This window comes from Plecotus auritus, assembly GCF_963455305.1.
Source record: "Plecotus auritus genome assembly, chromosome: 5".
Lineage (NCBI taxonomy): Eukaryota > Metazoa > Chordata > Mammalia > Chiroptera > Vespertilionidae > Plecotus > Plecotus auritus.
The window spans coordinates 164,768,960-164,782,139 of record NC_137776.1 but is presented as its reverse complement, the minus strand read 5'-3'; the positions used below and the strand labels follow the sequence as shown (position 1 = coordinate 164,782,139).

Below are 13,180 nucleotides of genomic sequence, written 5' to 3'. Positions count from 1 at the left end.
CGGAGAACTGTGGGTGTACAAGAGGCATGATGATACGGAGGTCAGGGGCAGCCTTGGGCATCAGACTGTCTGCCTTCATGTCCCAGCTCTGCACATTTTACCTGGACCTTCCTCTCCATCTGTTCGAAATATGGAGCAAGCTCACCTGGAGTTTAATTATTTACATTGGTTGACCTGTGCAGGCCCCACATCCCTATATGATTTCTCAGATCTCTGCTAGTTCTATCTAAGAAGCATGGAGGTTAAAAATAGAAGTTCAGGGCCTCGGCTCAAATAATGACCCTGCCACTTACAACCATGAGACCTTGGGGCAGTTAAACAACCTCTCTGAGCCTCAGTTTCCTCAATGTGAAATGGGGATAATGACAGTACCTACATTATTAGGGCTTTGTGAGTATAGAATTACTCATAAGAACATGCTAAGTCCTCATTAGCTATCATTATTATACTTAAGAGAGGCAGGATAGCACAGTGGTTTAAGTAAGGTGTCAGAGCCACGCTGCTTGGATCTAAATCCTGGTTGTGCAACCTTAGGCAAGTCCCATACCTTCTCTGTTGTCTCCGTTTTCTCAATTGTAAAACAGGAATAATAAGAGTACCTATTTCATAGGAACTGAGCAGGAATTAATATGTTTAAGGTTTCTAAAATAGTGCCTGGCATGTAATACATGTTTTTTGCTGTTATGATTGTGCTTATTTTGCATGTTTTTTGTTCGTTTACATCAAGCACTGCCTCACCCAGGCCTTGCCCATCCTAGGTACTCATTAAGAGGCTATCGAGCACATGAAGGAATGACTACATACAGTCTAATTCATTGGCTTTCAGTATAGGTATTGGCTGTCCCTATTATTCCAGATTTGCCAAATACACTTGGACTTGTCTGCATCACACACGACTTCAGATAAAGCGTAGACATTGTCCCCAGTTCGCCCTCTCTTTCTGCTCTCTGGTTCTTGGTGCCGAAAGGGAGAGTCTCTGGGCCATGGGGCCATGACTTCCTGGGGAAGTGTCTCTCCGCTTCTCCATGGGTACTAGAGAGTCATCATAGCATTCCCGAAGTTTGAAAATCCAAGGAGGATGCACAAATTATGAACACAAATCCAGTTAACCTCCGTCCCTTTCTGTGTGAATATTTCTGGTGGAGAGCAGCCACCACTGTCATTTGAACGTTGTTCATGTGGCACTGCTGGGGAAGTGAGCAGGCCCCCCAGAGCTGGCAAGCTCCCCCGCTCACCCAGAGGCTGTCCCTCTGCTGCCCGGGTGGCAGCAGCAGTTTGCCCCTTCATAAACATCAAGACACAAAATAATGGCATGTTTAGTCTGAGTAATACATTAAGGAAATCAATTAGGCCCACATGCAACTTTCTAAGATTTTAATTACAGTACTTAGGGTACCACACTAGAGCAGTTTGTCAGGAACATAATTTGTTAATGAATAACAACTGACACAGTGTATTAGTTGGGATTGTAATTAGCTCTTGCTAGCCATCTATTGGAACCCTGATTAAAAGCCAGTCAGCGAAAGCAAACGAAATGAGCATAAATGATAACCCCGACAGCTCTCTCTGGGCCGCCTCCTGGATGCCAGTGTACCCGGAGGGGCCTGGCCAAGGCCTTGTGCACATTTTCACTCGAGTGTGGTCTGGGGAGCAGCAACTGCCTCACTCAGGAGCTTGTTAGAAATGCAGACTCTCGGGCCCCACCCCAAACCTATTAAATCGGAATCTGCCTTTTAAGACATAAGCATGTTAAAGTTTGAGAAGCACTGTATGAATAGAAAGAGCACAGGTTCACAGACAGATTTGACTGAAACTCCTGGCATACCCATCACTAGAGACGTGTCCTTGGGCAATTGCTAAATCTCTTTGAGCCTCAGTGTCCTTATCTGTAAGCTAGATCTGCTAATACCTGTATTAGAGGGTCAGAGTAATGACTAGCAGTAACATGTGTGAGCGCCTGGCACCGAGCAGTTGGACTACGAGACCCTCAGCAAGGCTTCCTGAGGACTGAGCCTGACTACAGTGCCTCTGACCTGGGTCATCTATGTGATGCCTTTTGTGAAAATCTCTGAGTACCTCCCATCTACCATTCCACAATGAGGTGGGACTAGGAGGAAAAAGATAAAACATTGGAAATAAGTTAAAGGAGTTAGTAGAGAATGTATTTTAAAAGATAAATTAGTGAACTTAGCCAAAGAGTATGCTAAAATTAGATTAACTTGTTTTTGTTTTTTTAAAGTGGCCAAATGCCCAGATTAGAAAATGTGGTTTGGTCATATCAACACCTGGGAGAGTGCAGGGCCCCCAGATTGTTCTGTGTCTTCCCACTGGAGGGCAGAGCCTGAGGCTCGAAGTATCCACACACAGTCCTCCCAAGATGGAATTCTTGCAAGAATCTTGAGAGTGAGATCCATAATTGAGGATCAGATATTTTAGGAAACATCCTTGACACAATATGCACAATGGATATGTTCTTGATGGAGTATGCAAACTTAAAAATATGCACATTGATGAGATTTCCTCCAAGTAAAATTTCCCTAAGCTTTCTTACCCAGCTCAAGATAGTGCTGGAAGGAGCCCTTACCTAAGCTGATTGTTACACCATATGCTCAGATGCAGAGGATTACCGCTGTGTCATGGCTCATACAGAAAATTAGAATGTTCTTACAGCACATTATAGGTACCTGAAGGACTTCTGGGGCATCTATGAAAAAAAGAGATAGAGTGAAAAAAAAATCATTTTTTTTTTGCATCATGTAAATACAAGGGAAATTAAAATTTGAGAAATATATTAGGTTTGCATACTAGTAAAACACCCAAATAGAGTCAATATTTTAAATGAAAAAAATGAGTGTGCTTCTGAAAATGTAACTTATTAAAAAAATCAAGCTTGGTGCTTGAAATGGCTGTACTCAGTCCTTATCAAAAGATGTCAATTATGATCTCTTCAAATTTTGGACATTCGCCACCAGTGAGTAACTTTACATTAAACCATATTTAAACCATTGTTTTACAACTGTTCCAAAATTCATACTAGTTGCAGTTATATTTGGAGGCTATAGCAGCTCATCCTTTTCTTTTATTGATAAATTTACTGTTGAAATTTCTTGTGATAATGCAAATATTTTTCAAATCTAATTGAATTTTTTTATATCTAGCATTTAAAAACATTAAGGTGACTAATGTGCAAACTGTCACATATCATTAGAGCAGTCACCATTGAAAGGACACATCCATTACTAACAGGCGGAAATCCCCAGTGAGAAGGCCATCACCAGGAGCTCAGCCTTCCTGCTGCCCCTTTAACAAAGCCAGGTGGCACCTTGGGCTGTGTCTGCAATGTGCTCCTCTGGAGGACCCATGGACCACTTGTCCTTGCTGGGCAGTCTGGGCTCCATGTTCAGCTGCCAGCATGGCTGGCTGTTCAGGTGGAAGGGCTCCATGTTCAGCTGCCAGCGTGGCTGGCTGTTCTCCTTGGCTCTGCCCAGCATGTGGAGGCCGGAGCAGTGTTCAGTGGTGCTTGTTATACTCCTGCCTGCAGAGACTGTGGGATGTCCCAACAGATCTCAGTCATCTTGGACACCCTCTGCAGAACCCGAAATAAGGCTGCTTATGGCCAGAGGTGACCAGTTTGGGATCTCCAGCAGCCGCAAAGGCTTGGGGGTTTGAGGTCTTGTTGCACACCTGTAGCCCATTCTTGGCACACAACTTGGCCAGTTGGGAAGCTTTGAATTATTCAGTGGCAGGAACCAAGCCATCCTCTTTCTCTTTCACTTCTTGAATCTATGCCTGGTGGGTTCTCTTACCTGTTCCTCTTCCACTTCTGGTCCTAAGATTGGTTGAAAGACTGGGGTCTTTCTCTCCTATATCAGGGCGACTTGGCCATCTCCAGTCAGCTTTCATTTCTGCCAGATGACAACCTGACCTTGTCTACTGTCCTCATCCCACAGGAAGATGCCTGGAATACTCAGCACCAGGTTTGGGATCAGTGTAGTCTTTTAGTGGTTTGATTTGCTCCACTTCCTCGGGTCATTGTGGGGTGCTGCTTCACCTTGGTCTTTCTTGCACTGCGATGATAACATCCACCCCTGTGTTTGGGGAGCGGAAGAGGAAGAGATTCAGTGAATAGGAAGCAAGGTGCTTCAGGCCTCCTCTGAATTCTTTATTGTCTTACAGGGGCTTTGCATTGGAGCATCAAGCACTTACATTGCTATTAATAAATTCTGTCATTTCTTTCCTACCTGGTCACTGAAAATTAAACAGGGTGTTATAGGGGAGGTTTCTATTAATGCAACAACATACATTCTAAAGGAGATTCTAGGCCATATGCAGAAGTTACAGAGAAGATAAGTTGAAAAGCACAGCTCACCAGACCCCAAACGATATCAAGATTATAATAAGGTGGAGAGAATGGAGAGTTAGGGAAACTTGATGAGAATTTCTTTGGAGAGAGTGTGGCTGTGCTGGGAGTCCTCCTTCCCTATCTAAGGAGGAAGGTTGAGGGGAGCTTCTCCTTCACCTTGTCAAATGAAGGAGTTTAAGGGAACACACAGACCTGCTGTTGTCTGACACCACACTACTGCCCCAACCAGCATATCAGAGGGTGAAACCTGTGCTATTTAGTTGATGGGGCAGCAAACAAAGGAGAATTGTTTCTGCTTGGAGATTGGCCTTCATTCCCAGTAGAATTATTAAGGTGGAAGAAGTGGCCTCAATAAAAGATAAGCCAAAGTTGTATTTCTGGATTCCCAAGGGCAGAGGAGAGAGTGAGTAATACTAGACCAGCAGGCTTTCGTCTGGGTCAAGGTCATGGCCTGTGAGAGCTATCTGTGAACTGCCCCAGAAAACAATGTTAATGCCTTCCCCCCAAAAAAACAAACAAAACACCTTCCCAACCTGATAGATAAAATGTTTCTGCTATTTTTACCTTTCCTATCAACTGTGTCCACCTGATCCTGCCTTTCCCCAGCCCTGAGGGCATCAAAGACTGACCTTGACAAGCTACCACACTCCTTCCCCCTTCTTCCAGCCCCTGCCCTCCTGGGGAAGAAAGGGAAAGTCTTGTCTTCAAAGGAATTGGCAGCTTTGATTATTATTACAGGAAACTGGACTTTTTAATCACTGGATTGATACTATTTGCAGCTTAAAATGGCCATCAGACTTTTGATCAGAGAGTGGTCAGAAAATCATGAGATTGCCTGAGTTTTATCTCACTGAATGCAGTTTGAAGGGAAAGTGGGAGACACAAATAAAATTGCAATCTGATTGCATTCCTCAAGTCCTGGTTTTTTATGGTGCTGCCTGCCATTTCTTAATATATACACCCTGGGCAGGGAGCTCTGTAGGGATAGAGAGAGCATTGGAGCAAGCCTCACACATACCTTCAGTGTAGAGTCACAGAATGTCAGGCTTGACAAGAAGCTTTAAGTCATCCATTCACATGTCAGCTATTTTGAGCCCCTCTGCCACACCCCTGTCCAATGCTCACCCCACTTGAGTTTGAACATCTACATAAATAAGAGGATGCACATCTTCTCAAGACAGTTTCCCCCATTTTAGAACAGCACTTTTGAGTGTGGTTTCCTTTTCAGTTTGATGTAGTCCCACTTGTTTGTTTTTGCTTTTTTGTTGCCTTTGGTCTTGGAATCAAATCTAAAAAAAATATTGCCAAAATCATTGTCAAGGAATTCTTACCGTATTTTTCTTTGAGGAGTTTTATGGTATCAGATCTTAGGTTTAAGTCTTTAATCCACTTCAAATTAACTTTTGTGAGTGGTGTAAAATAGGGTCCCAGTTTCATTCTTCTTCAAATGATTATCTAGTTTTCCCAACACCATTTATTGAAGAGACTATCCTTTCCCCATTGAATATTCTTGGCTCCATTGTCAAATATTAGTTGATCGTATATATGAAGGTTTATTTCTGGGCTCTGAATCTGTTTCATTGGTCTGTGTGCCTATTTGTATGCCAGTACCATACTGTTTTGGTTACTATAGCTTTGTAATATAGTTTGAAATCAGGAAGCATGATGTGGAAGCTTGAGAGATACTGATTTCTGAGTACTGATGTATTCTTCCTTGGATGATGCCTATTTACTCAAGCCTCTGGGAACCTTCTGTGGCTCCCCAAACTTCTGCCATTCATATTGTTGCTCCCATCACGCTGTATGGGATTTTTTCTGTATGTCTGTGAGCACCCCGAAGGCAGGGATTGTCTTATCTTGTTCATTGTTAAATCCATAGCACCAAGTTCAGTACTTGAAGAGTAACAGGTGCCCATATATTAATTCCCTTCCCATCACTGCATAATTCGTAATCCTCACGGAGTGGGCTTCAGCTATTCCCCTTCAGTCTTTTCAGGAGAACACTGGTTCTTTTAACAGATCGATTACTCTTTCTTTGCTACAAGCCTCCTTCCTAGGTTTTTCTTTCCCATTCTAAAAACACTTCGACTTTTAAAATTGTACTGAAAAGAGGAAGAAAATGACTTTTCAAGGTCAGGTAGTTGGGCTGATGGGTTAACAGGGAAAGAAATAGATGAATTCTAATCTATTGTCTGAAACTCTGTCCATAAAAATCAAACCGTTCTATTTCTGATATTTTCACCTCATTCAGTGGCGCTGTTTTCTTTGGAGGAATAGAACATTCATTATTCAGACTCTGGGCAGAGGAATGAAATGGCCTGGATCTAGAGATAAGGGGCAAAGTACTACTGGCCCGCCGCTGTCCTTGCCACCTAACAAGCATTGGTTTAAATGAAAGCAGCGTAGGCCCATTGCTGCCTCTGCTCCAAAAGAGAACTATTTGTTTTGAGCCATAGTTTTGACTGTCTTTAATGCTGTTTTTGAAAAATGTGCACTTTCATCTCTGTGCTTCTCCCCTCCTTCCCACCCAGCCTCTGCCTGAGGAGCCTTGTGACCACTCATTAGGTCATTTCAATAGCCTCCCTCCTGGTTCCTTGTCTTGGGGTTCTCCCTCCATCCTTTTCAGTTCAACCCCCACACCACAGGCTTTCTAAAGTTCAGGTCTGGCGGCCATGTCAAAAGCCCCCAGGGCTCACTGAACAAGCATGAGCCTGTGAGGGTGGCCTTAAAGGCTCTCTGCCTATTGTTCTTTCCTGTTGCATTCTTTCTGCTCCAGCCTGTTTCACCAACAGCCGCTTCCTGAACATTTCCTCCCTTTCTCTAGAGCATGCTGTTTCCTCCCTTGGAATGTGCCTTCACTCACTTTCTGCTTGCTCTCCTCTCCTCATCTTCTCCCCTCTCTTTAATTCTCCCCAGTAGCCTTCTTTCTGTATCTTTTTTCCTCCCCTGAAAACCTTGGCACTTGCAGTTCTCGCTTGAATGCTAGATCTCTGCATGGCCATTTCCTCCTTCAGGGCCCAAGTGGAGGTTAAATGTCACCCTCCTCCATTTGTTATAAGATTTGGTGTATGTGAGACCCTTATTTATTTACTCAAACTTTCATTGAGTCTTATTATTGTGAACTTGGCACTCTGCTGGGTATGAAGGCTACCCAAATGTATAGGACCAAGCTGTTCTCATGGGCCTCAGCTGAGTAAGAGCTGGAAAAGTAATTTCAAAGACCTCAGGATATTTATGGTACAGTGCTGGAAAGAGCTGTAATGGAAGTCTTGTGGGAGCACTGGGAAGGACATAACTATTAATAACTATGCCTGGGGGAATCAAGGAAGGTTTTAGAGAGTAACTGACTTTACCTGGATAATTACAGTGGAGAATCCTTATTTTAGAGTGAATGAAATTGAACTAAATTATACTGTTCTATTTCAGACCTAGGATTTATCTGTGTTTGGTAAATATTTAAACATGAGGAATTCTCGATTTTCATACACAGTTTTAATGGGCATTAAATATAATCAGAGTAGATTTCCCTACTTTTTTATTTATAAGGATTTTAGCACTTCTTATTTAGCTGACTTTACAACAGAGATTGATGGGGCAAGTAATATCAGGAGAGAGACTGAGTTGGTGGGGCTCTAGCTTTTCTTTCCTTTTTTTTTTTTTTTTTTTTTTGCTGCAAAAAGCTTTATTGTTTCATTTGATCCAGTGCATGTGAGAGAGCTTCAGGGTCGTTAAAGAATGGCTAGTAGTTTTCGGAAGAGGCTCAGGTAAAAGCCAGACACCAGGGGATGTAGAGGGGCCTCAAAGGCCTCTGGGCTCCAAAGGCTCCTAGTCATGCTTGAGGGTGAGTCTTTCTAAGAGATACTCGCCCAGCCCAGCCATGGCTCAATGGTTGAGCATCGACCTACAAACCAGGAGGTCAACAGTTCGATTCCCAGTCAGGGTACATCCCTGGGTTGTGGGCTCGATCCCCAGTGTGGGGTGTGCAGGAGGCAGCCAATCAATGATTCTCTGTCATCATTGCTGTATCTATCTCTCTCTCCCTCTCCTTCCTCTCTGAAATCAATAAAAATATTTTAAAAAGAGAGAGAGAGATACTCGCCTAGCCCAGCCTGGGGGCAGGCCAGCCTGCGGATATTAGTCAGGAGGTCGCCCATTTTCTTGATGAGTTTCACCTCCTCACCTAGGAAGTGGTTCTCCAGGAAGTCACAGAGATGAGGTTCTGCACAGGTAGAACCCAGGGCCCGCGGCTCCAAAAGAGCCTGGTTCAGGTTCCTCTCCAAGGCCAGGGTGGTCCATGGCATCCTGAGTTTTGCCCACTCCTCTGGGGAGGCTTTAGCACGTCCTGGAAGAGAATGCAGCCACCGCGCTGGTTTTGCATCTTTAAGAAATGCTCAGTGCCCTCGCGCTTATTCTCCGCCCACTCGCAGAAGCAGCAGCCCACGCCCTCAAGAGCCACATCTCATGGTTGAAATAGAAGCTCAGAGAGAGGTAGGTGTGCGAGGCCTGCAGATGCAGGTTGGCCAGGCCGTTGACCACAGCCTCCACCTCGGTGGAATAATTCTGACGAATTTGGGAGCTCATGGTTGTTCGGCAACAAGGAGTTAAGGTAGAAAAAAACCCGGTGTGTTGGTTGGTCTCGGAGGAGGTTCTGAAGGTAGTGACTGGATAAGATACAGGAGAGTGACTGGAGGCTGGAAGAAGGGGCGTCCCTGGGTCTGTTCCATCCAAACACTGTTGAAGCAAGAGGGCACTGCCGGGGCTCTAGTTTTTCTAGTTGAAATGAGGCGAGTGGAAGCTTATAGTCACGCAGCTGACCTGGTTTTTTTTATTCCTGAAATAAACTTGATTAAGTAGATCCCTTATCCCTCAGATAGGTGGGCACATTCCTAATTGTTCTTTGCATATCTCAGGAAGGTAGGTGCTTCTTCCCTCCCCCCCCAACTTTATTGAGATATAATTGACAAATAACATTGGGTAAGTTTAAGGTATACAGTGTGATGATTTGATACACATATGTATTGCAAAATGATTACCACAGTAAGGTCACTTAACATATCCATCACTCACATAATTACATTTTTGTGTGAGTGGTGAGAACATGTAAGATCTCTCTTAGCAACTTTGAAGCATATAATGCAATATTGTTAACTATCATCACCATGCTATACATTAGATCCCCAGAATTTACTCATAACTGGAAGATTGTGCCCTTTGACCAACATCTTCCCATTTCAACCATCCCCCAGCCCTTGGCAACCATCACTTTGCTCTCTGATTCTCTAAATACAGCTTTTTTTTAATTCCATATATAAGTATATCATGCAGTATTTGTCTTTCTCTGCCTGACTTATTTCACTTAGTACAAGGTCCATCCATGTTTGCAAATGACAGAATTTTTTTTCTTTTTTTTTTTAAGGCTCACCCACCTATTTCTTATTTTATTTATTTTTTTGTTAGTCCTCATCAGACGATATTTTTTCCATTGATTTTTAGAGAGAGTGGAAGGTAGGTAGAGAGAAAGAAGCACTGATGTGAGAGAAACACATCGATTGGTTGCCTCCTGCATGTGTGGATCAAACCTGCAACTGAGCACCTTGACTGGGAATCAAACTGTCGACCCTTTGGTGCACAGCTGTCGCTCTAACCACTGAGCACACCAGGCATGTCAGGATTTTATTTTTTATAGCTGAATAATATTTGTATCACATTTTCTTTATCCATTCACCCATTGATGGACACTCAGGTTGTTTCCACGTCTTGGCTATGATGAATAATGCTTCAGTGAACATGAGAGTACAGATATGTCTTCAAAACAGTGACTTCATTTCCTTTGTAGAGGTAGAAGGAAAGAGAAAATGTCTGAACTCATGATTTCCATTCTTTAATTATCACAACCACATGGTTTTATTTTTCTCTTATACTTTCCCTTCCTATTAATCATCAGAATTTGCAATTATGTATTAATTTGGGGTTATTTGTTGACTATCCATGTCTCTGCTATACTGAAAATGCCATAAAGGAGGAAATTTCTGCGGTCTACTGTTGTTTTTCCATATTGAGCACCTGGCATATAATTGGTACTCAAAATATACTTATTCAGCCGAAACCGGTTTGGCTCAGTGGATAGAGCGTCGGCCTGGGACTGAAGGGTCCCGGGTTCGATTCTGGTCAAGGGCATGTACCTTGGTTGCGGGCACATCCCCAGTGGGAGGTGTGCAGGAGGCAGCTGATCGATGTTTCTCTCTCATCGATGTTTCTAGCTCTCTATCCCTCTCCCTTCCTCTCTGTAAAATATCAATAAAAAATATAAAAAGTATATATATATATATATATATATATATATATATATATATATACTTATTCAACAAATGAATGACTGGATAATCCTGATAATTTGAGTAAAAGCTTTAAAAAATAATGGGAAGAGCCCTAGCTGGTTTGGCTCAGTGGATAGAGTGTTGGCCTGTGGACTGAAGGGTCCCAGGTTTGATTATGGTCAAGGGCACATGCCTGAGTTGTGGGCTTGATCCCCAGTAGGGGGCGAGCAGGAGGCAGCCGATCAATGATTCTCATTGATGTTTCAATCTCTCTCCCTCTCCCTTCCTCTCTGAAATCAATAAAAATACATTAAAAAATAATGGGAAGATTCATATAAATTAAAGGATAATTGCGGTTGTAAAAACACCTCCTTAGGGTGCATATCAACCTGTTGTAGTTCATAGAAATATTTCAGTTGGGTGTGAATCCCAGGTCCCTAACTGTTCTGATACTTTCTTCTGAGGGGATAATTTAAATTGGACTCCTGAGGCAGGAGGTGCTCAAAAGTATAGATAATGGAAATATCTTTCATTTGCTCACTTAGCAAGTATTCTTTGCTTCTCATAGAAAGAGGAAAATGTTAGTAATTTCTTTATAGAACAGAATATATTAAAATTGTTTAATATATTTAAGCAGAATATTCTTTAGGATAAATTTTAATAAGTGGGTAAAGTTGGTATAATTTAGGAATAGGTAATTGAACAAGTAGTTCAAATTTGGTGAACAGATCATTGAGCAAATGGGCTTCTTTTTACTTTTCTGGGTATCAAGCTCCACCTGTCTTGGTTGTAGAGGCTTACGAACGTCTTTGTTACTGAAAAAGGGGACTGATTCACCCAGATGGTTTGGATGGCGCTCAGAAGTTGTCCGGCAGGTCTGCCCCTTTGGTTTCCTATCCTAGTGTTATGAACTGACTGGACGTAGTCTAATTATGCGCAAATCTCAGGCTCATTGTGGTAGAAAATGATAGCTGAACAGTATTGGTACCTTTTAAGTCAGAGATCACCATGAACGAACTTATAGTCAGAGTTAGGTTCCTTGGTATGGTAGGCAGATGCCTGCCAAGATTCCTGCCCCCTTGTGGACATATCCCATGTAATCTACCTCCACCCCCAATCTAAGTGGGATCAACGAATAGGTTGGAATATTACTCCTATGATTAGGTTAGTAAGGTCAAGTCTTCGTCCTTTTAAAATCTCCCCAAGTAATTCTAAGGTGTAGTCAAGGTTGAGAACCAGAGCAGTGGTTCTCAAAGTGTACTTCCAGACCCAGGAGCATCTGGGAACCTGTTAACAATGCAAATTCTCAGGCTCCACCTCAGCCCTCCTGAATCAGAAACTCTGGCAGTGGGGCCCAGTGATCTGCATTTTAAGGACCCTCCAGGGGATTCTGATGTCCTATGGAGTTTGAGATCCTGTGCTGTGGGCACCTGCCCTCTACCACACAAGCCTCTCTGGTAATGGGGTGGGGGGAGGGAAGGAGGAGGGAGGAAAAGGAGAGGCCTCTCTTTGAGTTTCTCTTCCCCACCGGCAGTGGCATTGCTGCTGAGTTTCAGCCTGCCTCTTCGAGTATCGAATGTGCATGTACACACTGTCACACTTGTCAGGCATGTTTTTCAGCAAACAGTAGCATCGGACAATTTTGGTTTACGCATTTTAAATAAAACAGGAATTTACTAGCTTTGGTTTCACTGCATTTCTTTATTTTTATTTAATAGCACTGAAAGGGATATTAACATGATAAAGCAAATTTAAAAGATACCCATTGTTGTGGCCTGACCCAGGTGATTTGCCTGTTCAGAAGGATCAGCTTCTTTTTGTTGAATATTCATGCTTTCCAATGATTAAAGGTGGGTGAGGGCAACTGGTCTCCTTTCTCAAAACCTCACTTCTGGGTGATGTTTTACAATGCAAGTCCTGAACCAAATTCAGCCACATTAACAACAAAATAACAAACAAACAAAGCCAAACACAATAACAGTAAACAGACACAAAGACTGTGGATCTGTTTTGAAGTGCAGACCCTTTGCTCTTAGGGTTCTCCAAGCCAGAAGGCTCACTTTGAGGCAAAAATGCCACAGGGTCCTGATCATTGGCTAAACTTCTTTGGCATCCTGGCATTTTGGGTGCTGGACTTTCCAAGGCATTGTAGGGTATTTATCAATCCTGGACCTGGGTGCTGAAATCTGCTACCATCCTCCCTCAACCACTATCCTCTCGTCATCGTGATTGCCCAAAACACACACACACATTTTCAAACCTCTGATAAATGTAGGGCTGAAAGGATTAAATGAAATTCTTCACCTCAAGTATTAGTCCAAAGGTGTTAGGTTGCTGGTTTTGATACCAGATTTTTAAAAAATATTCCGTTAATTCAAGTCAGAGTGGTTCCGGAATAGCTCACATTTCACCAGTGAATCATTATTGCTAGTACCCTTTGTGCTAATTAACAAGATCAGTCTGCAGCTTCAGGTAGTGGTTATTTAAGGCAAGCACTTGT

General features: G+C 42.9%; 1 protein-coding gene and 1 pseudogene across 4 annotated transcripts in view; one reads left to right on the top strand and one right to left on the bottom strand.

Annotated features, from left to right (window-relative positions):
- LOC308248694 (U3 small nucleolar RNA-associated protein 14 homolog A-like) overlaps positions 1 to 13,180 on the top strand; it is a 76,895-nt gene that overhangs the window by 39,237 nt on the left and 24,478 nt on the right. Inside the window, exon 1 of one of the 3 annotated variants that reach the window (XM_080668967.1) lies at positions 8,887 to 8,969. The exons of the other annotated variants lie outside the window; for them this stretch is intronic. The gene's annotated coding sequence lies outside the window, so the exon portion shown is untranslated. Of the gene's footprint in view, positions 1 to 8,886; positions 8,970 to 13,180 lie in introns of those variants that run through there. 3 annotated transcript variants of the gene reach the window in all.
- On the bottom strand, positions 8,189 to 8,944 carry LOC308248695 (ferritin light chain-like; annotated as a pseudogene). The gene is made up of 2 exons: positions 8,463 to 8,944; positions 8,189 to 8,244 (listed from the first exon to the last, which is right to left on the bottom strand). The product of its transcript is annotated as a ferritin light chain-like (transcript).